General features: G+C 43.7%; 1 protein-coding gene and 1 non-coding gene across 2 annotated transcripts in view; both read right to left on the bottom strand.

Moving 5' to 3' along the window:
- LOC124555372 (probable C-mannosyltransferase DPY19L1) overlaps positions 1-27,097 on the bottom strand; it is a 222,190-nt gene that overhangs the window by 45,661 nt on the left and 149,432 nt on the right. The gene's annotated exons all lie outside the window — the stretch shown is intronic.
- Trnaa-cgc lies at positions 17,884-17,956 on the bottom strand. The gene has a single exon. It is a non-coding gene; the product is annotated as a tRNA-Ala (tRNA).

Consider the following 27,097-nt stretch of genomic DNA (forward strand, 5'->3'; position numbering starts at 1 on the left):
CGTTTCTCTATCCAGTAAATAATCAGCAAAACAAAAAAAAACAAATAAAACATTGTATGGCGCTAATTGTAAAACAAATAACGGTATTCTATAAAGCTCATGCAACATGGATATCATTAATGTTTCCTATGGCACAAGCATATGCTCAAAAAACTTCAAACAATTACCAGTAAAACCAGTTCTCGAATACGATGGAATGCATAATACATAAAATTGCATGCTCGTCTCATCTAATTTTCTTTGTTGGTGTAACTGAAACATTTATACTAGGGTCGTCCACAAAGTACGTTCCGTTTCTATTTCTATACGCGGCATCGCTACGATCGCAGTTCCGAGCATGCGCGGCAGTTACTCTGACTCAACGAGAAGGCGTGTACGCCATTTTCAGATCGCTGCTGCCGACATTTGCTTTTTTTAGTGCTTCTTTATAATGTCAGCCGTAATTGAAAATGCCGCCGCGTGTTGAATCAGATCTGTGATTCGTTTTCTAAATGCAAAGAAAGTTAAACCAAAGGAATTTCATCCGCATATCTGCGAGGTTTACGGACAAAATGCTACGAGTGATTCAATAGTTAGAAAACGGGTTCAGACTGTTCAATGAAGGACGTGATCAAGTGTACGATGAAGAACGAAGTGGACGCCCATCTGTGGTTACGGATGAACGGTTCACACAAGTGAAGATAAGATTAAGCACACCCGTAAGTTTACACTTAGTGCCCTTACTCTGGAAGTTCCGCAAATATCGCGATGACTAATCATGAAAATGTTACTGAAAAACTTAAATTTCGAAAACTTTGCTCACGTTGGGTACCCAAAATTCTTACTGAACAACACAAAAAACAACGGACGGGCAGTGCACTTCAGTTTTTCACACACTACAATGAAGAAGGAGATCGTTTTCTTTCTCGGACAGTCACGGGGGATGAAACTTGGGTATCATACGACACCCCTGAAACAAAACGGCAATCAATGGAATGGAGGCACACTTCATCCCCAACGAAGGTTAAGCCCAAGCAAATCTTGACACCTCGAAAAGTCACGTGCACCGTTTTTTTTGGTACATAAAAGGCATTTTGCTGATTGATTTCTTTCCACAAGGCCAAACAATCAACGTACATGGTTACTGCGAGGCCATTAAGAAATTGCGCCGCGCAATACAGAACAAACGCCGAGGATTACTGTCAAAAGGTGTTATTTTTTTCCACGATAATGCCCGACCTCACACGGCGAATGTGACCAAAAAACTCTTACGGGAATTTTACTGGGACGCGTTTGATCATCCTCCGTACAGCCTGGACCTCGCTCCTAGCGACTTTCATCTCTTCTTACACCTAAACTCTGTCCTTGGTGGTCAACACTTGAACGATGATGATGAGCTGAAAGAACATGTTACCACATGATTGAATACACAGTCGGCAACCTTCTATGAAGAAGGCGTACAAAAACTTGTGCCATGCTATGACAAATGCCTACAAAATTTCAGAAGCTATGTAGAAAAGTAGTTTAACAGTTGTAGATTTTTGTACAATAAATATTTTTTCTGTATCTGTACAAGTTTGTTTTATATAACCAAACGGAACTTATATATGAGGTTATTGAACTTTGTCAATAAAAATAAGCTATTTTTGACTGAACAAAACAGTTTCAATGACAACAGATAAACTGAAACACCTGTCTCTCACTTCCTGAAGCAAGCCTTCAGTGCCATAGATCTTAGTAGGTTAAGCTGTGAGCTGTTTCTAGATGGAACTAATTCTTATGAGGTAATACACTGTGCCCCTTTCCTTACGAAATTAAACCATTATGATTTTCATGGAAGTGCCTGCAACTGATTTCTGGAAAACAAGAAGTTATGTCATAAAAACAGAATAATTTCTCTTCATACAGGAAACTCAGCTATGGAATACCACCAAGTCTCTGGATTGGGCTTTTTTGTTTTTATTAATGATTTTCTACAGTATTTGTCAGCATCAGAGGCTGGTACCAGCCAAGGACAAAGTCAAAGTATTTCAAAGTGAAAATAAATAATAATGGCAAGAAAACCAGCTGAAAGATGGTTTAGTTAAAACAGTAGGAAATAATTATTTGTGTTGTACCACTACAAGTCACTTCATATTTATGTATTAAATTATAATTTGAGATTATTACTTCAAAATGGCTCTGAGCACTATGGGACTTAACATCTGTGGTCATCAGTCCTAATTACTTCAAAGCAGTTGTGATATCTACAGGGTGTACTCGGTGTAAGGCGCCAAAATTATACAGATGGCACATCTCGCAATGCTTGACAAACAGGTCTAGTAACATGTTTGCGTATTTCCTACGGTTGTCCCCGAAGAAAACAGTTCGTCTCAGGATAATGGTTCTGGAAAAGTCGATACTTGGCCGTGCACGAACGTAAGCAATCGGTTCCTGTAATGAAATTTTCACTCTACAGCGGAGTGTGCGCTGATATGAAACTTCCTGGCAGATTAAAACTGTGTGCTGGGCCGAGACTCGAACTCGGGACCTTTGCCTTTCGCGGGGAAGTGCTCTACCAACTGAGCTACCCAAGCACGACTCACGCCCCGTCCTCACAGCTTTCCTTCTGCCATGTAGGAGACGAGGTACTGGCAGAAGGCAGAAGGCCCGCGAAAGGCAAAGGTCCCGAGTTCGAGTCTCGGTCCGGCACACAGTTTTAAACTGCCAGGAAGTTTCAATCGGTTCCTGTTATTGCCCGCTCCGCGTATTGACATCGCGAGCGTAAATCGTAAACACATACGCAACTGCAGCCTGAGTGGCTGCATCATATACACCGAGCGACGACAGTAGGCGAGTACCTGTGCAGATGTTATAGCAATTCCGTTAACTGTTAGGATGGAAAGGAGATTTACTATAGCTGAACTATGCGATACGCATTTAATTTATAGCGAGGAAAAAGGTGTTCCGAGGGCAGTTGTGCGAATTTATCGAGAACGCTTCCCACAACGCACGAAAGACAATTGCTGCTGTGCACCAAAGGTTTGTGTCATTGTAATTCTCTACTTGTATGCGATTATTATGCATTTACATCTTAATAAAGTTCAGTAGTAAATTTTCGTCCGTATGCGAAACGTATCTTCTGTTCTGATATGCTTTCCGTTTTTGTTACATCATTACAGAATACAACTGAAGAGTACGTATTTAATTTCCTTAGATTGACAGATACTGGCTCTTTACTGCCCCGCGCAGAAGGCAGAGGCCCACAACGCGCCGATCGTACATTGGAAGCTGAGGAAAGAATTCTGGACCGCACTCAGGAGGATCCTTCTCAGAGTACTAGAAGCATCGCCCGCCACGTGGGTATATCGCACACTGTGGAACATCGCACTTTGCAAGAGGAGCGTCTGCGGCCTTTCCACATTCAACGCGTACAAGCATTGGAAGAACAAGATTTCCCTCCACGACGTGAAGTCTCAGAGTGGTTTTTGTTACACAGTGCGCAGCATGATTTTGTCAACAAAATACTCGTCACAGATGGAGCGTGTTTCACTCGCGACGGAATAACTAATTTCCATAACATGCACACGTGGAGTGTACACAATCCTCGCCACGTAGTGGCAACACATTTTCAGCGACGATTTTCCGTAAATGTGTGGGCATGTATGCTCGATAATTACATTATTGGGCCCTATGTTTTACCTGCACGTTTGACTGGTAACTATTACCGAACGTTTCTAGAGGAAACATTGTTACCAACGTTGTTAGAAGACATTCCGTTAGGCATACGTCGTAACATGTGGCTCCTCCACGATGGAGCTGCACCCCACATTGGTCACAGAGTACGCAGGTTTTTGGATAGTCGATTTCCAGGACGATGGATCGGGCGTTCGGGTCCACGTCGATGGCCAGCATGCAGCCCTGATTTAAATCCACTGGATTTTTGCTTTTGGGGCCATATGAAGGAACTTGTTTATGCTGAGCCAGTAAATAATGTGGACGAATTGACGCAGAAGATTTTAGATGCTGCCAATACCATAAAGGCCAATGTGCATGTGTGTAAACGAGTGCGACGAAACTGGGTTCGCCGCAATGAAGCATGTGTAGAAGCGAATGGTGGTCATTTCGAACATTTATTGTAGTATTGGTGTAAGAGGAAACGAAGTAATGGGTTTTCTTTTCGATACGATGTTGATGTACAGAAGGAAAATAATGTGAATTTAGTATTCGTTATGGCATTGCCGTAAAAAGGTGAAACAGTTGATTGTAATTAATGTACAACTATCTACTTGGTGATTTACTGAATTTGTACTAATGGAAATACATTGTGTTTGATATTAGCTTGTCATTACTACTACGGCCGTCGTTATCGACTTGTTGAGAAACAGACTGGTTGTATTCAATTCACGTAAAGCGAATTGCACATTCTTGACAACCCAAAAATCGTTTACATTCCTTTTTTCGGTACCACCTGATTATCACACCACGTCGTTGTACACGTCTAATGATTTCAATCCTCTGGTCGGCTCGTTGCCTTTCTCTGGCCGCCCCGTCATTATAGGCAATAAGCTCGGTACGCCGAGTACTGTCGGTTGACTACGTAAACAGAAATGTGTATACTATCTATCCTACGAACATTAGGTTTTAATAATACAAAAATAAAGTACATGATACAAGAAAATGTCATTAGACATTTTTGTCAAGCACACCGAGATGTACTATCTGTATAATTTTGGCGCCTTATACCGTCTACACACTGTATATTGAGCCAATCTTCTCTTGATTAGCAAACACTGTGGCTGCGCTTGAGGCGTTGCTACCATGGTGAATCACAAGGAGGTGGTGATATACGAAGCCTGCGGCATGGATCAGTTATTGATTACGTTAGAGGCAAGAGCTAGTGTGAGGCTCTGCGACTTGTCTCCGTTTAATGGACTGGCAATTACCATTTGTGTTCGACGATACATCTTGCAAAGAGATAGCCGTGACAACTGTAGTGTTTGTTGGCAAATACAGCCCAGTCATACTGATGTTATTTGTATGGCCGATTGGTGCAACTGACGGAGCTGACAGGCCCTTCATTGACTAGCTGCCTGGAGTGGATGCTTCTGATACATGGAAGATGGAGTTTAATGCCGAAAATTGATCAACATTTCGATGCATGAAATGGTGATTTGGTATCCACTTGTAAAGAGATTGAAATTGCATATGAACCAGTGCCTCACTAGTTCGACTGAAACTGTGGTAGATAACTGTCATTTTAAGATTTCCTAGATTTCGAGGGCTGGAGGCATCCACTTGTTTAGTAAACTTGTCTACAGATTAATCTGCTCCTTCAGTGCAATATTTTAGGTTGTTCATGTGTTGGCTCACATCCTTAGTTAATGACAACTTATTCGGTAACTGTGCCTTTATAGTGATTAAAGCTAAATAGCTTTGATTGGCTTCCATTCAGAGTTTTGGGTAAGCCAAAGATGAGAGTTACATCTTCCTTTGCGATTTATGTGAAAGAACATTCCTTATAATTTTTTCTGGTTAAACATTTTTAAATTTTCTTAAAGATTAGGTGCTTCTAGCCACTGTGAGATTTATATGATACTGTTGGTCATTGTTAAGTTCAATTAAGTTTTTTTTTTTTAAATTGTGGCAATATTCACAGAGCAATTTACTTCCTTAAAATTTTGCTAGCTAAACATTTGAAATTCCTATAGCAGATGGGGCTCTTCTAGCAATTGAGTGCCCCATACTCAGCAGTCGTCCATCATCACTGTGGAAGACACGAGCCATGCCTGGGCATGGGCGTTCATCATCAGAGTCATTCTCTGATGATGAATCATTATTAAATTAATAATTGAAGTACTTAACCATGGCAACAATCGCCGAGCAAGTCTGTTCTTACTAACTGTTATCTCCTTTTAATACTGAGGTGTGACTGATGGCTTTTTTTTGTTAGCACCATGTGTGTAATTATTTTAAAATGTGTGTCTTAGATTTTCACTGAGGCTTGTTTGTCAATGTTTTTGCGAAGGCAGCTGACAGGAAGACTGTAAGGCACCATTCAGTTGTGAAGGTCACACCATCCTCTATATTGACTACACTAGTGTAATATGAATTTGTTCTTAATAGTGTAATCGAGCATCTGCTGTACATTGTACCTATTTTTGGATTATTGCAATTATTGTTTAAATAAATGTGTTATTTCTTGTATTGCCTCTCGATTTGTGGCCACGATCCTTCCTATGTTTGGGACCGATGACCATAGCAGTCTGGTCCCTTTAATCCCCCAAACCAACCAACTTCCTATGTTTGAACTGAGTGTAGGTAGCTGGGTTATTTGTTTACAAGTCAGACAGCTCATATACTTGGCCACTATGCTCACAATTACTAATGTGAAATGTACAACTGTAAATGAGAAGATAACAGCTTAAGAAACATTCCAATCAAATACAATAACTTTGTAATTGACAGACTGCAGTGATGGAGAAGGGAGGGAGGGGCAGGGTTGTTAGCATGCAACCAATCATGCTTGACTGACTAGGCACTGCATGTACCTATAAAAAAGGAAAAACACAAAGCATGACACAATCAAGAATGAACAACCACTTGGCTCTCCGAAATTGAGAATATGTTGCTATTGTAGGGCCTGGCTGGCTGAAGCGGGGGGGGGGGGGGGGGGGGGGGGCGGGCGGTGGGGCTAGGGACAGACAGGCAGTTGAAAAGACACTTTATTGCTTTTAATTATAACTGGCGCCCAGCAATGCTGACGTCAGACCTGGGAAGCAAGCCGGCAGCCTGTCAGTAAGCCAAAGCTCTGACATCAACATGTTGCATTGACCCTCTGATGATGAACACCCATGCTCAGGGACAACTCGGGTCTTCCACAGTGATGAGGGAAGACTGCTGTGCACAGGGAATGATGCGCTGCTTCCTGGCAGGAGTCTGACAGTGGCTGGCATAGAAGGTAAGTCTGCTGTGCTATTGTGCCAAGCCCCCAAGGTGGGCTTAGTGCAAGAGGCTGCTGCCCCATCCCCATCTCAAACCCACTAATGCAGCTGAAGGCTTTCAGGTGTCTTGTCGTCTCGCATAGCCCTGGCATCGTGGTAGTACTGCTGGGCACCAAATGCCTCTGCCTGAAAATTCACAGTTATTTATACTACTCTGGGGTGCATCTGTTGCACTATTGCCTGGCTTCCACTCACGTAGCTCATAAAAAAGTACTAACCCTAGTGTGGTGACACAGTCCTGCCCACTCTGGCCATTACCACTGTGTGGTGCAGGTTTTGCAGAGCAAAGCTAGCCCATCTTGCAATCATTTCACGTATATCTTGCTATAACTTATATGTCACCAAACTGCACTAACCGGCCAGCAGCAACTAACACAATGCTTCTTACATAGTTCGCTTTGCCCCCTTCACAGGAAAGAGCCAGCCCCTCGGGTGCTGCTCAGAACTGGCTCCCCACCGTGAACTACTACCACCATCAAATTACAAAACAAGTGACACGCTCCCAAGATTATACTATGCTATCAATCTTAAATACTATAAATTTCTTACACTACGTTAAACTTCTTGGTTGCTTCCTTGTAATTCCTTTACCACATTCATTCCTTTCTGTATCTGTGTCCGCTGCACATTCTCATTACTGTCTCTTTTACAAAAAATATTCTCCATCTCATGTTCAGGCGATCGAGTCGACTGGGACCTGGATTGCCCGTGGATCTGGTTGCTGAACAGGTCTCTATCTCAAGTAAATAAAAGCTGTGCAAAACAAAATCATAGTCACTATGGTGCTAGGAACTGCAACACTCAAGGCCACTGTCACCCATTGTCTACTGTCCTGATAGTGTTCAATGTGCTGTATTAGTTACTATGCAGTGATCCACCCCACCTGTGTGGCTGTCATCTGATTCAGATGAATGAACTAGACTTGGTTCCCAGGTATCATTTAGGAAGGTAACGTTTTGTTTAGGAAACATCTCCGAGGGTTTGTCCAGAAAAATACAGCTGCCGTTGTGTCACTTCAAGTGAGTAACTCTTGTCATTGTAGCTGGTAAATGAAACATTGGTCTCGTCATATTGCAGATGGTTCCATTAACTAACAACCCACTGCCTCTTAGCTCCATGCGTCTCACTCCCATGAGCTTCCCTTGTTTGTAACAACTCTCGAATACTATTACATTGTCGTACGCCAGTATACCCGCGTAGACCTGCTTGCTGAAAATATTGCTTCAATTTCGTCACCTACTTTTCACATGGCTGACCCTTTGCCTTGCCCTGAACAATTGTGTGGCACATGCGTTTCCTCCCATTTGGATCTCGCGAACGGGACATATGGTGACTACCCTGCTTTGACTTTACTGTAAATCTTCTTCTGTCATTACTGCATGTCGATTCCAGTCTTTGATATTAATAACACACCACTCTTTTTTATCTGCACAAACGTCCTCATTGTTTCTAACCTTACTGGATAGGTGTGCTCTGTGTAACATCTCAACAATACATGTTTGTCCGGGACTTTCACTGACACATAAAACTGTGTACTATGTTTTCTCACCTGCACAGTTGCTCCAAGATAGGAGAAAAGTATGTTTTGACTATTGCGCTCCGCTATTAATTGTAGTTCCGGTGGTAGCTCTTTCCGCACCTTTCTCAATCCCTTCAGACACTGTTCAGGTGACAACAGGAATGGACTCAATTGCCCAAGCATTGCCTGATGAACGGCTTCCTGAAATGCCACTTCACTCTTGCGTCCTAGACACTATCCCCTAGTCATTGCAAAAATCTTTTTAGCGTTATTCTCGCATCCAACACTTTCATTTCTGTTTAAACTGCCTCTGAATCACGGTTCAGAGTGCTAGCTGATGCGTTGGCATAATTCATTATTTCGCCGGTTATCTTCGAAGCATACATGTGTTGTTCAGCACGCTGCTTTCCAAACTCCTAATCTGTGTGGAATGCCACTCCATTCCCTCCAACCAACTCTCTTGCAGCTTCCGCTGTCCTGTTTAGTTCACTCACGTCGTTTGTATCTACAGTCTCAAATATTATCTTGAGTATCATTCCTCACGCACCTTTCCATCATTTTTGCCTTTGCTCACTCAGTCACCCGTACGCTATGTGTAACTTTTCTTGTTTCTCTAAAACCTCTTTAAATACTCCAATGCTGCTCGATAACTACCATAAACCTGAGAATACCTCTTCCACTCTCTTTAATTCATTTTGCAGTTCGCATACATTAAATATCAAACCTATTGTTCACCTGAAACTTGATACCACCACATCGTGCTGCCTGGAAAACGAAACTTTCCCATCCACCATCCAGCTGATGATTTCACATTGCTCCCACTCCGCCCCAGGAAAAAAGGTACAGCACTGCCTAGGCTAGCATCCTTCCTTCCTTGCCCTTGCTGAAGGGCAACCTGACGACAAGGACCATTATCACCTCCCCTCTCCACAGAAGCCTGCTGACTCTGATCTCTCACACAATATCTAAATATGATCCTTGCCCTAACACATACATACGATCCTACCCTACATTCCTTTAACAACCTACACAAAAATCACACGAAAAACAATGAAGCATAACAAAACGCATCGATTACCTTCTTGCCATTAATGGATACGGTATATGAGGTACAGTCTTAGATATACAATGAGGTGTCAGAAGTCATGGGATACCCCCAATAGCATGTCGGATCTCCTTTTGCCTGGTGTAGAGCAGCAACCTGGTGTGGCACGAAGTCAACGACTCACTGGAAATCCCCTGCAGAAATATTGAGCCATGCTGTCTGTACAGTCTTCTATAAAAGTGTTGCCGCTGCATGATTTTGTGCATGAGCTGACCACTCGATTGTGTCCGATAAATTTTCGATGGAATTCATGTCGCAAGATCTGAGTGGCCAAACCATTTTCTCGAACTGTCCAGAATGTTATTCAAACTGGTAACAAGATGCACTGCTGTCCATAAAAATTCCATCGCTGTTTGGGATCGTGGAGTCCATGACTGATCGTAAATTGTCTCCAAATAGCCGAAAATAACCATTTCCATTCAATGATCGATTCAGTTGGACCAGTGGACCCAGTCCATTCAATGTAAACATAGCCCACACCAGTATGGAGTCACCACCAACTTGAACAGTGTCTTGTTGACAACTTGGGCCCCATGGCTTCGTGGGATCTGCGCCACACTCTACCCTGCCATCAGCTCTTACCAACTGAAACTGGGACTCATCTGACCAGTCCACGGTTTAGCAGTCGTTTAGAGTCCAGCCAATATGGTCACAAACCCAAGAGAGGCGCTGCAGGCGATGTGCTGTTAAGCAAACGCACTCACGTTAGTCGTCTGCAGTCATAGCCCATTAACGCCAAATTTCGCCGCAATTTCCCTTAACAGATACGTTCGCCGTACGTCTCACATTGATTTCTACAGTTATTTCACGTAGTGTTGCTTGTCTGTTATCACTGACAATTCCGTGCAACCGCCGCTGGTCGCGGTCATTTGAGTGAAGGCCGCCGGCCACTGCGTTGTCCATGGTGAGGGGTAATGTCTGAAATGTGGCAACCTCGGCACACTCTTGACACTGTGAATCTCGTAATACTGAATTCCCTGATGATTTCCGAAATGGAATGTCCCACGCGTCTAGCTCCCACTACCATTCTGCGTTCAAGGTCTGTTAATACCCCTTGTGCGGCCATAATCACGGCAGAAACCTTTTCACGTGAATCGCATGAGTAAAACTGACAGTTCTGCCAATGTACTGTTCTTTTACACCTTTTGTACGCGATACTAATGTGCATATAACTTTCCCATGACTTTTGTCACCTCAGTGTAAACCCAGCTGCCACAGAGACTAAGTCGGAATTATTCACATAAGGCGGCCAATATAACCGACCGCTCCTCAGAATTGTTAACTCCGGTCATATGCACGATCTGTTAACACTGCACGATGCGGAAGTGTATGGAGAAAGTGCTATCAGCTCTCACGGGCTGTCCTGGCGCTGTAACTGCTCGTGGTCTAAAGGTAAGCGTCGCGCAAGGTAGATAAAACAATCTTGTGTTCGAGGACATTTCCGTCAGACTGGTGGAACCTCAGAGATAATTCGCTTCACTTGTTAAGCCAGCAGTAACAGCATAAACGTCCACAAACAATGTCGCAAAACAGCTCGTGGCAGCGCTAAGATCAGGTTACCGGCCGCAATCGCTGCTGGACGTCATGCACCGTCAGACCAGGCGACCACGGTACTGTGAGTGTATTTAACAACTTTCATTTTCTTATTTGAAGTTTTAGTATTCGTCTTGCAGTAACGTATTAGAGTTTGCACACTTGAAACTTATAAACGTTGTTCAAGCGTTGTATGATAGAGTCGCATGTGAAAAAAAGTTCTAACACTTGCGTCACATTCTCCACCGTTGGCTCAATATATGGCAGTGGAAGCAGTTCTAAACCTTTGTATTGTGCGTGGGGCGAGTGACATTGTGCAAAACATGCCTGAAAAGCATTTTCTTGTTTCACGAAAGATAGTTCTGGCATGAATGATTTTCCACATTCAGGAAGACACGATAACTGACATACACTATGTGATCAAAAATATCCGGACACCTGGCTGAAAATGACTTACAAGTTCGTGGCGCCCTCCATCGGTAATGCTGAAATTCAATATGATGTTGGCCCACCCTTAGCCTCGGTAACAGCTTACATTCTCGCAGACATACGTTCAATCTAGTGCTGGAAGGTTTCTTGGGGACTGTCACTCCATTCTTCACGGAATGCTGCACTGAAGAGAGGTATCCATGTTGATTGGTGAGGCCTGGCACGAAGTCGGCGTTCCATAGGATTCAGGTCAGGACTCTGAGCACGCCAGTCCATTACAGGGATGTTTTCGTGTAACGACTCCGCCACAAGCCGTGCATTATGAACAGATGTTCGATCGTGTTGAAAGATGCAATCGCCTTCCCCGAATTGCTCTTCAGCAGTGGGAAGCAAGAACGTGCTTAAAACATCAATGTAGGTTTATGCTGTGATTGCGCCCCCCTAAACAGCAAGAGGTGCAAGCTCCCTCCATGAAAAACACGACCACACCGTAAAACCACCGTCTCCAAATTTTACTGTTGGCACTAACACGGTGGAGGATGACGTTCACCGGGCATTCGCCACACCCACACCTTGCCATCGGATCGCCACATTGTGTACCGTGATTTTTGTCACTCCACACAACGTTTTTCCACTGTTCAATCGTCCAATGTTTACGCTCCTTACACGAAGCGAGGCGTCGTTTGGCATTTACCGGCGTGATGTGTGGCTTATGAGCAGCCGCTCGACCATGAAATACAAGTTTTCTCACTTCCCGCCTAACTGTCATAATACTTGCAGTGTATCCTGATGCAGTTTGGAATTCCTGTGTGATGGTCCGTATAGATGTCTGCCTAGCCTATTACCCATTACAACCCTCTTCAACTGTCGGCAGTCTCTGTCAGTCAACAGACGAGGTCGGCCTGTACGCTTCTGTGCTGTACGTGTCCCTTCACATTTACACTTATCTATCAAAATGGTTCAAATGGCTCTGAGCACTATGGGACTTAACATCTGTGGTCATCAGTCCCCTAGAACTTAGATCTACTTAAACCTAACTAACCAAAGGACATCACACACATCCATGCCCGAGGCAGGATTCGAATCTGCGATCGTAGCGGTCATGCGGTTCCAGACTGAAGCGCCTAGAACCGCACGGCCACACCGGCCGGCTCACTTAACTATCACATCGGAAAGAGTGGACCTAGGTATGTTTAGGAGTGTGGAAATCTCGCATACAGACGTATGACACAAGTGAAACCCAATCACCTGAGCACCTTCGAAGTCCGCGGAGCGCCCCATTCTGCTCTCTCACGATGTCTAGTGACTACTGAGGTCGCTGATATGGAGTACCTGGAAGTAGGTGGCAGCACAATGCACCTAATATGAGAAACGTATGTTTTTGGGGGTGTCCGGATACTTTTGATCACATAGTGTATGTGATGAACTGCGACCATTTTACACTCCAGTGGTCGCGTGTGATCTCTCAGATACAAAGCTACGTATGCTCGGCCCGCGCGTGTGTGGACCAAGCTCCCCCCCCCCCCCCCTCTTCCTCTACGTATTTGCGGGTCGAGTGCCAGTCGTGCGGGCACGAATCGTTAGCGCTAGGATTTCACCCACAACAAGTCCCGGCCTCTCACCCCGGTTTCCCCGGTCTTTGTTCGGCGCGTCGGCATCGTTTCAGTTGACCCATGTGGTTTACAGCGTTCGGCTGCACTAGGAGTGAATGTTAAATTAATATCTTGCTAGGTCTTAAATTTTGCCAGATAGTTAAAAGATACGTTACAAAAAACGTGCACAATTGGCCTCAGCTGTGCCAGGTACTTCCACAGCAAACATAAGAGAAAAAAATTTAGCACTGAATTCTTTAAATACGAGAACTCAGTATTCAGATGAATAGCCTATGAAGAAACATACTTCTATGTGAGAAAAAGCGCCCAAAGCTACAAAAGGAAAAACCTACCCTCAAAGAATAATTTGCTTGGAGAAAGAGGAACCACAGTATACTTGACACTTAAGTTTCAGAACTCAGACAGTATATGTGAAACAAGCACCAATGTTCACTATACTTCCAGATGGCATCAAAATTACTTTGTTTTTGCTAGATCGATCCAAGCTGTTTTTGCGTGTTATTCACTGAATAGTTTTGCTGAAAAGTTTTAGGGGTGGAAGAAGAACTAGCACAGCACGAACGACGTTTTACAGCCGTGAAACACTGCAGCATTTATTTCCTCCATAACTGCTCTGTGACAAACATACGCCGGCCGGAGTGGCCGAGCGGTTCTAGGCGCTACAGTTTGGAACCGCGCGACCGCTACGTTCGCAGGTTCGAATCCTGCCTCGGGCATGGATGTGTGTGATGTCCTTAGGTTAGTTAGGTATAAGTAGTTCTAAGTTCTAGGGGACTGATGACCTCAGAAGTTAAGTCCCATTGTGCTCAGAGCCATTTGAACCATTATGAACAAACATACACATCATCATTATTACGAGGGCTATCCACAAAGTACATTACGTTTTGGAATTAAAAATAAATAAAGTATTGGAATTTTTTTTATTATATACAGATGAAAGCCACACTTAAATACTAATTTTCTACATAGTTGCCATTTAAATTAAGGCACTTATCGTAGCGATGGGCGAGCTTGGAAATTCCTTCGTCGTAAAATTCGGCCGCTTGCGCCTTCAACCACGTGGTTACCTCTTCTTGAAGCTGTGCGTCGTCATCAGAACGCTGCATAGCCAACCACTTCTTCATTCCTGGGAATAAGTGGAAGTCGCTCGGTGCCAGGTCGGGACTGTACGGCGGATGAGGAAACAACTCCCAGTTAAAAGATTCGAGAACTTCACGAATGGCATTTGCCGTGTGGGCCCGGGCGTTGTCGTGAATCAGCAAGATCTTTGAGCCCAACTTTCCCCTGCGCTTGTTTTGTATTGCTCTTCTGAGGTTGTGCAGAGTTTAGCAATATCTTTGAGAGCTTATTGTAGGGCCTCTTTCCAGGAAATCCACAAAAATCACACCTTTTCTGTCCCAAAAGAAGAGGTAACCACGTGGTTGAAGGCGCAGGCGTCCGAATTTTACGACGAAGGAATTTTCAAGCTCGTCCATCGCTACGATAAATGCCTTAATTTAAATGGCATCTATGTAGAAAAGTAGTATTTAAGTGTAGCTTTCATCTGCATATAATAAAAAAAATTTCCAATACTTTACTTATTTTTAATTCCAAAACGTAATGTACTTTGTGGATAGCCCTCGTATTTTTAAAAAATTGTTTGAATGACATTTACGAAATTAATAAATCTCTTGGTTAAAAACAGACAGGACAAAGAATAACGACAGATTATTTTCCTGAGACGTTTGCAACAGCATATAGGACACTAATCACACAGAAACAACCACAATTCTTTATAACCTCGTTTATAATCCGCAGGTGTGGCATTGGAAGAATTTACAAGTTAAAATTCACCCATTACCCATGCAAATACTAACGAAATATGGCATATAAGCAAATATCTTACTGCTTTCATTAGGCATTTCTACTTTATGGCCTTCTTATATTCTTTAATCGTGAGCTACTTTGAGAGCATACATAAACAAAACGACTTTCACTTATTTCTATATAACGTTAGTTTTAGACAACAGAGTGAGTCGACTGCATCCGTGGCTTTATTACCGACATGACAGATTCAAGACCATTGTTTTGGCACTGTATGTTTGCTCTGCTGTTTCCCCTCAAATAAACTTCTTATAATAAGTGAATTAGTTAATGAAAATTTGTCCTTATTCCCCTTAAATAACATCACGTTATTTGTTGTTTTCTATTGCTGGCGATGCTTTCAATTCTCTATAAATACTTTTATTTATTTATTAATGCACATTCATATTATATTACTGTCCAGAAAAACTTGGGGGAGGGCCTTACACTATGGATAGGCGTGGTGGGGGGTGAATGGGCGGAACTTGTGCCGGGTGAAATCCTACCGCTAAGGGCACGTGTCGTGCGGTGACCTTGTCTGCTCAGTTTGATGGGTGTGAGGCCGTTTTGTATCTCGGAGATACCACGTGACTATATTATCACGGAAATGCATTGTGTCTGCTTTCCGATTTTGATGCTTGATGTAAGTCGTTTACATTGCGATGTCTCTCATTTGTAGTCATTTACTCGGCGATAAAATACCGTAACCAAATAAGTACGCGTATCTCACAGAAGCAACGCGACTATATATGTGACACGTGATATATGTACTGTCTTTACGGCTATCTGTCGACTATATATGTGACACGTGATATATGTACTGTCTTTACGGCTATCTGTGAATGTTTCTGGATGATGATATACTATCGTCGACATGTTACAGGTCAATATGGACACTGGACCAAAATATGATCTCAATAATCCTTCTGACATCGACAACATAGACAAACTCCTATTTGACGGATGTGACATGAGTCCTAATACCATTTCGAGTTTCTCGAGCTCCGCACCAAGTCCTTCAGGCCCGGTACCGAGCCTACGGCACACAGTGTGCGATTTACCTGAAGAAGACTGTAACACAGATGCGGAGGAAATAATCGACGAACGTCAGGACAGTTCCGAAACGTAGCAAAGCGACACGAATGTTCCATCTGAGGGCGAAGAGGACGATGAATTCTCTGTTTGCCATAAAAAGAAGGGGCAAGAAAGTCATCGACTCCATTTCCTGCAAAAGAAACTCCTTATCGTTCGTCGAAAAGTGGGAAACATATCCTACTTCGGAAAATCCTAAGCCCGATCGGTAAAGCTCGGGACATGCACATAATTTTAGACACGTGGGCATGTTTATTTGATGGCAACATGTTGGATATCATTGTACGTTCCACAAACCAATATATCGATTCCGTGAAAGATCATTATTCACGGGAAAGAGACGTCAAACCCACTGATCAAACAGAGTTGAAAGCATTTATTGGGCTTTTATATAGGCTACTGCTAGACTCTACAAAGCTCGGAAACTAAACCTCGAGGATTTATGGGCTAGCGACGGATTTGGGATTGAGGTTTTCCGACCCACCATGACTCTCGTGCGGTTCCGTTTCTTACTTCGGGCTTTGAGGTTTGGCAACAGAGAAACAAGAGAACAGCGGAAAGCTCTAGGTCGTCTTGCCACTATTCGGGACATTTTTCATAAATTTGTTATGAACTGCCAACAATGTTATTGTGTATGATAAGTTACAATAGACGAAAAGTTAGAGGCCTTAAGAGGCAGGTGGAATTTGATCCAGTATATACCACCCAAGCCCGCAAAAGACGTGTTGAAGATACTAGCTACAGTAGACTCTGGTGTATAATACACACGGAACGTGGAAATTTATGCAGGAAGGCAACCCGACAGTCCTTTCCAGGTTAGCAACAAACCCGTAGACGTGGCTGAATGTCTGGTTACTCCTCTAGCTAACTCTGGCCGAAATATCACTGCTGACAACTGGTTTAGCGACACCACTCTTCTTCACGACTTGGCCACGAAGTACAACCTGTCCTATGTGGGAACACACAAAAAGAATAAATGGCAAATCCGCAATGAATTGAAAAAGATAAAAAGGAGAGAACCGTTTTCTAGTATGTTTGCATTCCGCAAAGAGGGCACTGTGGTGTCGTATGTGCGGGCCCCCCCCCCTCCCCCCCCGAAAAAAAACAACCTCATTGTGATTTCCAGCATGCATATGGATGGAGCAATTGACGAAGAAACCGGCGTCAAATATAAACCGGAAGTGATTACCTATTATGATCGCCATATAATAGGTGTGGATGTGGTCGATAAAATGTGTTCTGTGTACAGTGTTCAAAGAGGCACAAGACGTTGGTAAATGGTTATTTTTTACGCGATGTTGAATGTTGCTGGCATTAACAGCCAGATCATATGTCTAGGAAACGGAATCGAAGTGCCGGCTCGCCGAATTTTCCTCCGTAATCTGGAAAAAGAACTAATAAGAGACCAGGTCCTAAAGCGATCGCTGCTGCCCCGCTTGCCTCGGACCATTTCATTCCGCCTTCGGGAAATTCTTCCCCAAAATGAAACACCAGCGGCACTCAGTAGCACAACTGCCGAGTGCACCAAAACGTGAAAGCGATGCCAAATATGTTGGGCGAACAAGACTCACTCAGTACAACTGCAAAGGGTGTGGTGGTGGTGGTGGTGGTGGTGGTGGTGGTGGTGGCTGGTGTTTAACGTCCCGTCGACAACGAGGTCATTAGAGACGGAGCGCAAGCTCGGGTTAGGGAAGGATTGGGAAGGAAATCGGCCGTGCCCTTTCAAAGGAACCATCTCGGCATTCGCCTAAAACGATTTAGGGAAATCACGGAAAACCTAAATCAGGATGGCCGGAGACGGGATTGAACCGTCGTCCTCCCGAATGCGAGTCCAGTGCGCTAACCACTGCGCCACCTCGCTCGGTGCAGCTGCAAAGGGTGTGATCAATATTTATGCCTGCAACACTGTGCAATGTTTTGTCCCGGTGGCTGAGACGTTGATGAAGACATCGAAAACGATGGCTGATGATGCATCTTCCGTTTTTATTTTACTTTATCTGAAAGGGACGTTATTTTGTATTCATTTTCTACCTATTTCATTACTATATTCTAGATACAAATACTGTATACTGAGCAAAGTTTCTAAATGTTACTACATAAAAGTTCTATTTCTAATTTTCATAAAGTTATGTTCTACTGCTAATATTTAATAGACATATGGTTTGCTCTGCGTTTTGTTTACTTATTCTCTCCAACATCTGGAGTTAATTGAAGGTAATGGTGCAACGTTGGTCCTGTATCTCGCAGATACAACGCGACCTCCAGTGTTCCTCCTAGTGACGCGACCAGTGGAGTGTTAAACGTCCAGCGACATTTGCACTAAAAAAAACTGCTGAGGTCATCGGCCCCTAGACTAACACACTACTTAAACTAGCTTATGCTAAGGACACACACACACACACACACACACACACACACACACACACACACACACACACACACACACACACGCCCACGCCCGAGGGAAGACTCGAACCTCCGCCGGGAGTGGCCGCGCAATACCGCGCCGGTATCGCCAGAACTATATACTGATGTGGATATGGATAGGGTGAGTAATCTCTTACTAATTCATGCGATGAAGGCTCATTCCAGCTACAGATGCCGTGCGTTTTATTGAAGTACACATTCGTCATAAGGTTATTGTGGTACACTGTATTTCATATGTATTAGCACAGTGCATATTTTAATAGCGTTTTCCATTACTTTGTTGAACACAACAGTAAACACTTGTCCGAAAGAACAGACACCATATCCATGGAAGTATATAGTCCTGGCGATACCGGCCATGACCTCCTCCTCCTGTGCGGATGCACACACATTCCCCGAACTCTTACGGGACTTGGAAGAATGTCTTCCACGAGTAATGAGTGTGTTGGGGTGGGACACTACGAATGTAGTGTGTGGACATACAAGGTGAAAATGTGAGTCTCTCGGGAGGCTTCTGCGAGATAGTCCCTGCAGTCGCACTATCATCTATGCCCTCGGTGGCTCAGATGGATAGACCGTCTGTCATGTAAGCAGGAGATCCCGGGTTCGAGTCCCGGTCGGGGCACACATTTGCACCTGTCCCCGTTGATCTATATCAACGCCCGTGCGCAGCTGACGATATTAATAAAATTATAATTTCTTTAACTCATATCCAGCAGGTTTCTATAGTCGTGGAATAGGTAAACTACCTGAGCACTGCCAGAATTTTCTAGATAATGTGAGAGAATATATTCTTGATAATTGATTTCTCTTTAGTGTTTACTGTTGTGTTCAACAAAGTAATGGAAGACGCTATTAAAATATGCACTGATCTAATACATATGAAATACAGTGTACCACAATAACCTTATGACGAATGTGTACTTTAATAAAACGTAAGGCATCTGTAGCTGCAATGAGCCTTTATCGCATGAATTAGTAAGAGATTACTCACCCTGGACTTCAAAACGGTCTATGTGTACTTGCTATCATGGGTCACTCTCACGTAGTATGAAAATGTGGCATTTCATAAACAAAAAAATAAGATTCTCTGATTGATTTTCGATCTGGCTGCCTATAACCCTGTCACAAAACGACTAAAAATTTGGCATTCACCGAGGCTCTACCCAAAAGCCAAAGAAGCCTCCATTTTACAGGCGACCACGTTACTTCAGAGCTAGTGAACCATTACGCTATTTCCCTCTCCCTTACTGCCCCAGTTGTGGCTAGGTTAGCTCAATCGCAATGTAAAAGACAAAATAGTTGCAATTTTCGCATGGAACAACTTTTCTGGTCTCGCAACCATAAATTGATAATCTTACTTCACATCTTAATCGAAAATCACTCAGCTTATTCAACAGAAATATTACAAATATAAAAGCGACTTGAGCAGAATAATTCTGTGTCATGCAGGAAGTAATTCGTGGTTCATAGAGCTGCCAAACAAATTATGTGCTGTTGCCAAGATTCAGTTTTACTACTAGCAGGAATAGACCAGCCGACATGTTCCTGGAACGGGTTGGGAAGTGATTATAGTTGGCGTCTCGAAGACGCAGCTGACGAGGTACGAAGTTCTCAAAATACTCTGATGCACCGACTTCAAACTAAAAGTCATAAATCAATAACCGTCGCAAATATTTCTGTTTGTCTGTCTTAAGCCTACTGAAATCTAAGGTGGTCATTCACCAGACGTGATTCACTTTTTTGAAGCATCTTCAGTGGTTATACAGCAAAGATTTTGAGTGGGCTACACATCTTAATTATAATTACAGAGTCATTCCCAATCAAGAAAGGCAGGAAATGCTACACAATGACAGAAAATGTGGGCTCAAAATTTTGATGAAAATGAAACCAGCGAATGTATGCAGCCCACGTTTGAGTGCAGCGTCTGCTAAGACGAAAGAAGGAGCAGTTGTTATCAGATTATCAGAACATGGAACAAGAAACACAAAACGCTGACGGTAATGTCTAGAATAAGTCATCCTCAAGCAAAACTGTTATTCAGTACACAAATAGTGAAAGAACGACAATTATCATCTACTCGTTATGAGAACAATATATCCGCTGCTGACGCATTGCCAATAAAAGCGAAAAGCGTACATGCAGTACACTTTAAGACACAGCGAACCCGAAAGAACAACAGGTTCACCAAGCTAAGCGTGTTGCTGAGATTCGATGCAGAGTCTGAGTAGAGTATTATTTATTTAGCCTCTGACGTATTCATACGAACCACGCCTCTAGGCTACAACAATATTCATATAACAATTATCGAGCTTTAATGCGACCGCATAGATGGGCAGACGGTTGTAGAATTTGCCCAGACTGTTCTTACGCTGCTGATTCATAATGCCAAACTACCACTACGTCAGATTATAGCCCAGACTTGTTGCTGCCTGTGAAAGAATTCCACAAAAATGGGTGAATAGCATTAACACACCTGCACCCCACATTTGCGAGTAACACAGACCCATTGCATGCCAATTAATCGCAGCAAAATGCTCTATGCTTGTATCTTTCTCCCAAAAACTTAATTTCTTTTGCAGCAGACTGTCACACTGTTGTGGAGGCGAGAAACAAGTGCTACGATCTTCTACACCATCGTTCACGCCCGCTCCCTCTCCCAACACACCGAGCGAGGCGGCGCAGTGGTTAGCACACTGGACTCGCATTCGGGAGGACGACAGTTCAATCCCGCGTCTGGCCATCCTGATTTAGGTTTTTCGTGATTTTCCTAAATCTCTCCAGGCAAATGTCGGGATGGTTCCTTTGAAACGGCGCGGCCGACTTCCTTCCCCATCTTTTCCTACTCCGATGAGATCGAGGACCTCGCTGTTTGGTCTCTTCCCCCCAAAAACCCAACCCTCTCCCAGCACACCACACCCACTGTGGATGTCTCGTAACTTATGATAGTGAACGGAGATTTATACCTACACGGTGTTTCCATGATGACGGTACAAACTTTCATGCACGAGGGAGAAGAGTAAATGTATCAATTTCAGGTAAGGGTCACTGGACAAGAAACGACTTGGTCGAAAGTTAAGCCTAGTTTACAAGACGACATTGGGTTGCGCCACTCGTTGCGTGGAATGAGTTGCACGCAAATGGTTTCATACACTCATGCTCATAAATTAAGGATAATGCGGATACATGGTGAAACAACGCTCTGGTGGGCGGTTTGTGGGTTTAAATCACCTCGGCGTATGACCATGGGGTGCATTTGACCTGCGGTCGTCGCACGGTGACGCTGGCAGCAGACCACATACGCAGAGGTGTGTTGGTGCATGTCAGAGTACAGTGCAGCGAGTAAGTGTGCAGACGTTTTTAGACGTGCTAATGGTGACTGTGTGTTGAAAATGGCTCAAAGAACACATATTGATGACGTTATGAGGGATAGAATAATAGGGCGACTGGAGACTGGTCAAACAAAGCAGGTCGTAGCACGGGCCTTCCGTGTGCCACAAGTGTGATCTCAAGATTATTGCAATGATTCCAGCAGACAGGAAACGCGTCCAGGCGCTACAGTACGGGACATCCGCAGCATACAACACCACAACAAGACCGATATCTCACCATCAGTGCCCGCAAACGGCCACGGAGTACTGCAGGTAGCCTTGCTGGGGACCTTACCGCAGCCACTGGAACAGTTGTCTCCAGACACACAGTCTACAGACGACTGAACAGACATGGTTTATTCGCACGGAGACCTGCAAGGTGCATTCCACTGACCCCTGGACACAGGAGAGCCCGTAAAGCCTGGTGTGATTCACGCCGAATTTTAATCTGGCGTGAACCAGGAACCAGATACCAACCCCTTAATGTCCTTGAAAGGGACCTGTATGGAGGTCGTGGTTTGATGGTGTGGCGTGGCGTGGGATTATGATTGGTGCACGTACACCCCTGCATGTCTTTGACAGAGGAACTGTAACAGGTCAGGTGTATCGGGGCGTCATTTTGCACCATTATGTCCGCCTTTTCAGGGGTGCAATGAGTCCCAACTTCCTCCTGATCGATGATAACGCACGGCCCCACCGAGCTGCCATCGTAGAGGAATACCTTGAAACAGTAGATATCAGGCGAATGGAGTGGCCTGCCTGTTCTCCAGACCTAAACCCCATCGAGCACGTCTGGGATGCTCTCGGTAGACATATCGCTGCACGTCTTAAAAACCCCAAGACACTTTAGGAGCTCCAACAGGCACTGATGCAAGAATGGGAGGCTATACCCCAGCAGCTGCTCGACCACCTGCTCCAGAGTATGCCAACCCGTTGTGCGGCCTGTGTACGTGTGCATAGTGATCATATCTCATATTAATATCGGGGTACATACGCAGGAAACAGTGGCGTTTTGTAGCACATGTGTTTCGGGAGTTTTCTCAACTTATCACCAATACCGTGGACATACAAGTCTGTGTCGTGTGTGTTCCCTATGTGCCTATGCTACTAGCGGTAGTTTTGTGTAGTGCCACGTTGTGTGGCACCACATTCTGCTATTATCCTTAATTTACGAGCATGAGTGTATTTCACTGTAGACACGGCGAAACCAGTACACACTTCAGTTTCGTCGTTTTGTGGGTTCCAGAGTCGTGTCTGAAATGAAAGTTTTGGCAGCTGCACGTCACGCCAGTTGTGATGGAGTTAGAGCTTGTTGCGCGGAATCGTTGCATAAAAAAAAAAAAAAAAAAAAAACGTGTTTCGAATCGTGACAGTACGAAGAAAAGACGTCAGCTCGCTTGCTTAGCATCCTTGCTGAAGTAATTTATAATGGAAGACCCAAGAAGTTATTTTAATTATCTTAGAATGTCGTACCAGAAATGTTCACGTTTCTTCTAAATAGAGTTAATTATGCGATAAGGAATAAAGATACGTAACGCATGAAGCACTGTCGCTAGAACTGAAACTACATACCGTATCACATTGCATGCATTACAATCGAGAACACTCGGCATGCTATAAGATGCGGTTTTAGTGGTGATGGCGCTTTTTCAGTAACACCAATGATTATTAACATTAACAGTAGTAATTATTCAAAGCAGGCCGCATTAAGAAGAGAATGGTTTCCAAACTACTCTCTTGAAGATAGATCTGTACAGTGGCAATATTTCAAAATTCAAACATATGTGAATGGGGAGCACTGCTGTGACGTTTTAAATAGATGAATATTGAACAAAGAATGCAGCCCTTTGATTTGTGTAGCCTTCCCTCCTGTCAACAAAATTGCTAAAAAGAAGAAGAAGAAGAAGAAGAGTGGGCCAACTCGAACGATGTGATTTTAGTCTTGTAGACGAGAGTATTTTCACAGCTAGAATTACATTTGCTTGTAATTTTCTTAATTCAGTTGTATATGCGCTCCTAATTCAATAAATTTTGCCCTACAGCACAGATATTGTCAAACTATATATGTTCTGATCGCACGTGAAGGTCTCGGGAACAGCAATATGTTGAGGTCTCTGAAACAGTAATATGTTGCTTATTTTTGTAATCAGCATCACTGAAATCCCACAAACACCTATGCAAAGCATAGATATCCAAAAAGCGAACATTATTCTCCGTTCCCCACGTCATCTTTCAGTTTGTCTACACTCCATGAACACACATAACATCGAAACTCATGCAATTAGTGTCGCCGAAGTTGGAACACGCCGAAAGTGTTAAGTTTCACCGACGAGTTGCACAAACGCCCGGCGCGCATGCGCAGTTGCCGGTAGCACAGTTGCCTGCAACATAGTGTCGTCGTATAAACTAGGCTTTATAAGCAAAACTCGTTCCGATTCCTCTGACAGTGGATCTCTGCTACTGCAAGCTCTTTGCTTTCCATATTAATGTTAGCATCGGCGAAAATAAGACAAAAATGTCCAGCAAACATGGGTTCTAAGGCCAGCGCTATGAGCACTTATTCATCTTTGCTACTGTGAAACAAATCTCTTCCATTGAACAGGTGCTCAATAGCTCTTCAGTTATGTATTTAGAGCCCATCCGTTCATCACCATAAGAATAAACCTGATGTAAACATTGCATTATGGATTCTTCTGCGTTCACTGGAACCTCATTGGTTCCCATTTCACGTGGGTCTGCAGCCAAGCTGTCTCGAGTACTGTCAAGTACGATAATAAGGGTACGTTTTGGGCTGAGCGTTATGCGCGCATCGACTTAGCAATAATGCGGGACAACAGCTTTACCGGCGAATTTAACTCGGACAGCACTGGCCGGACAGCTCGTACAGCTGGCCTGCAGTGACGTGGCGAGCTGCAGTTCACATGTAAAAAGAGAAGAGCAGAGGAGCAATACAGTTTCGAATGCCATTTAATTTTCAAGCAGAATAAAATAACACACTATAAATCTCCCACAATACGCTCTTAGACGACCAGACGAAAACCGCAATATGTTATCGTTTTTAGCTAACGTACTAGTGTAATTAAAAATAAGAATGGTGAAAATTCCCGACTTAACCACAGAGTAATTTTTCTGCATAAGTTGTGTGTAACGTAAGAGAGTATTTAAGGATTTCACGGTATAGTTAAATATTGATGCCACTGAAGGTGTTACAGCCAGTCGTTTGGTAATCTCTTAGCTCCTTCCATATCCGAATCCTAGAAATACTTTCAGTTCTGGAAGTGTCATCTGCTACGTTGATAACGAGCCTGTCAACAACAGAATCCACGAAGCCAACCAGGCGCAGCATTTTCTCTTCTTTTATGACGAACCGTTCTATATCCCGCCAGCGTTCGGCAGTGACGTGTGAAAAAGATGCGTGCGTTAGCTCCAGTACGTCTGACAGCTTACCAGTGTTGTTACTTCCCAGGCCAAACCCTGCAGCTTGGCTCCAGATCAGTTCTGTTAGGTTCATATTGTAATGGTACAGCAGCAAATATAAAAATGCACCATTTGTATGATGTGGTCGAAGCTGTAAAAATGATTGTTTTTTATGTTTCTGCGATACTTATCTACCTCTATGGTATAAAACGATTGACACAGTCCAAATAAAGAGGATTTAGTTTTTCATTTTTGCCTTAAAAATTAAATTCTTATGTTTTCTCAATTTAAACAACGTTTATGAACAGCCTTTCATAAAACATCGATAATGAAGAATTTGTATTTGAAATGGAAACAGGAATTTCGCGTCCAATATGTAATTAGAAACATGAAGACGTGCATTATTCATAAAAAATGACGAAGAGTTTTATAATTACGAGAGGTAGATATTTCAAATTGAACGACAAAAAGTTGACACCTGGGGAGATCTGAATCAACGTACGAATAACATTTAGTTTTATTCAAAAAGATTTTGGGCTTGCAGCCGGTCGTCGTTAGCTTCCATCTACGATATTTCGACTGGACAACTGCCAGCCATCCTCAGGTGAGCCACCGAAGACTGACGAAGACGCCCTCCGTTCCGTAATATACTTCTTGCAGCGAGTACTCCGCCCATGCGTCAGAATCATATGGGCAGACGAACCACACCGCCCGCCAGCAGCGCCCTCGCTGGTGGGACTGCAGAACTCAGCTGTCTTCGGCGTTGTCAATTGCCGCGGCTATGGGAGTACTCTGACGTCTTCGTCTGGAGCAGATCTTAGAGATGACGGTGTTCCACGCATTATCTAGCTGGTAGCCATTGTCACGGTTGATAAGATGGTCTGACATGCGAATTTCCACTGGTCCCAAAAGGATGTTGCTGTGGCCAAAATTGTTGTCTTGTCATACTCCATTGAGTGTCCAGTGGAAATGCAATGCTCAGCAATTGCAGACCTGCTAGGTTGCACAGGCGAGTACAGCGTTGATGTTCAGTGCAACGTTCTTTTACTGTTCGCAATGTTTGTCCTATATATGACATGCCACACTGACAAGGTATTTTATAAATTCCCGCCTTCCGCAATCCCAGATCGTCTTTCACTGATCCCAGCAGGTCGGAAATCTTCGATGGTGGATGGAAACTTACTGTCACTTCGAAACAGTGGAGGATTCTTGCAATTCTGAAGGAAATGTTGCCAACAAAAGGAAGAAAAGCTAAAGATTTAGTAGGCGTGATCTCTTCTTTCTCCACTCCGTTTCTTTGGCTTAATTGCAAGTGCCTTGCTAATTTGCCAGGTAGAACATCCATTCTCTTTGAAAACCCTCTTCAGACGGGCAAGCTCTTCAGGCAAACTATCTGCATCTGACACTACATGATCTCTGTGTACTAGTGTTTTAAGTACACTCATTGTTTGCGATAGGTGATGGCAGCTGGACGAATTTAAATACAAATCAGTATGTGTGGGCTTTCGATAAACCGAATGCCCCAGAGAGCCATCACTCTTCCGTCTGACTAGCACATCCAAGAAAGGGAGGCAACCATTTTTCTCTAATTCCATGGTAAACTGAATGTTCTCATGAATGGAGTTGAGGTGATCTAAAAACTCCATTAATTTTTCTTCTCCATGAGGCCACACTACGAAAGTGTCATCCACATACCTCCAAAAAACAGTTGGTTTGAGGGCTGCTGATTCAAGTGCTCTCTCCTCACAATCCTCCATAAAAAGGTTGGCCACCAAGGGAGGCAAGGG

The sequence above is a fragment of the Schistocerca americana genome, chromosome X, assembly GCF_021461395.2.
Source record: "Schistocerca americana isolate TAMUIC-IGC-003095 chromosome X, iqSchAmer2.1, whole genome shotgun sequence".
NCBI lineage: Eukaryota > Metazoa > Arthropoda > Insecta > Orthoptera > Acrididae > Schistocerca > Schistocerca americana.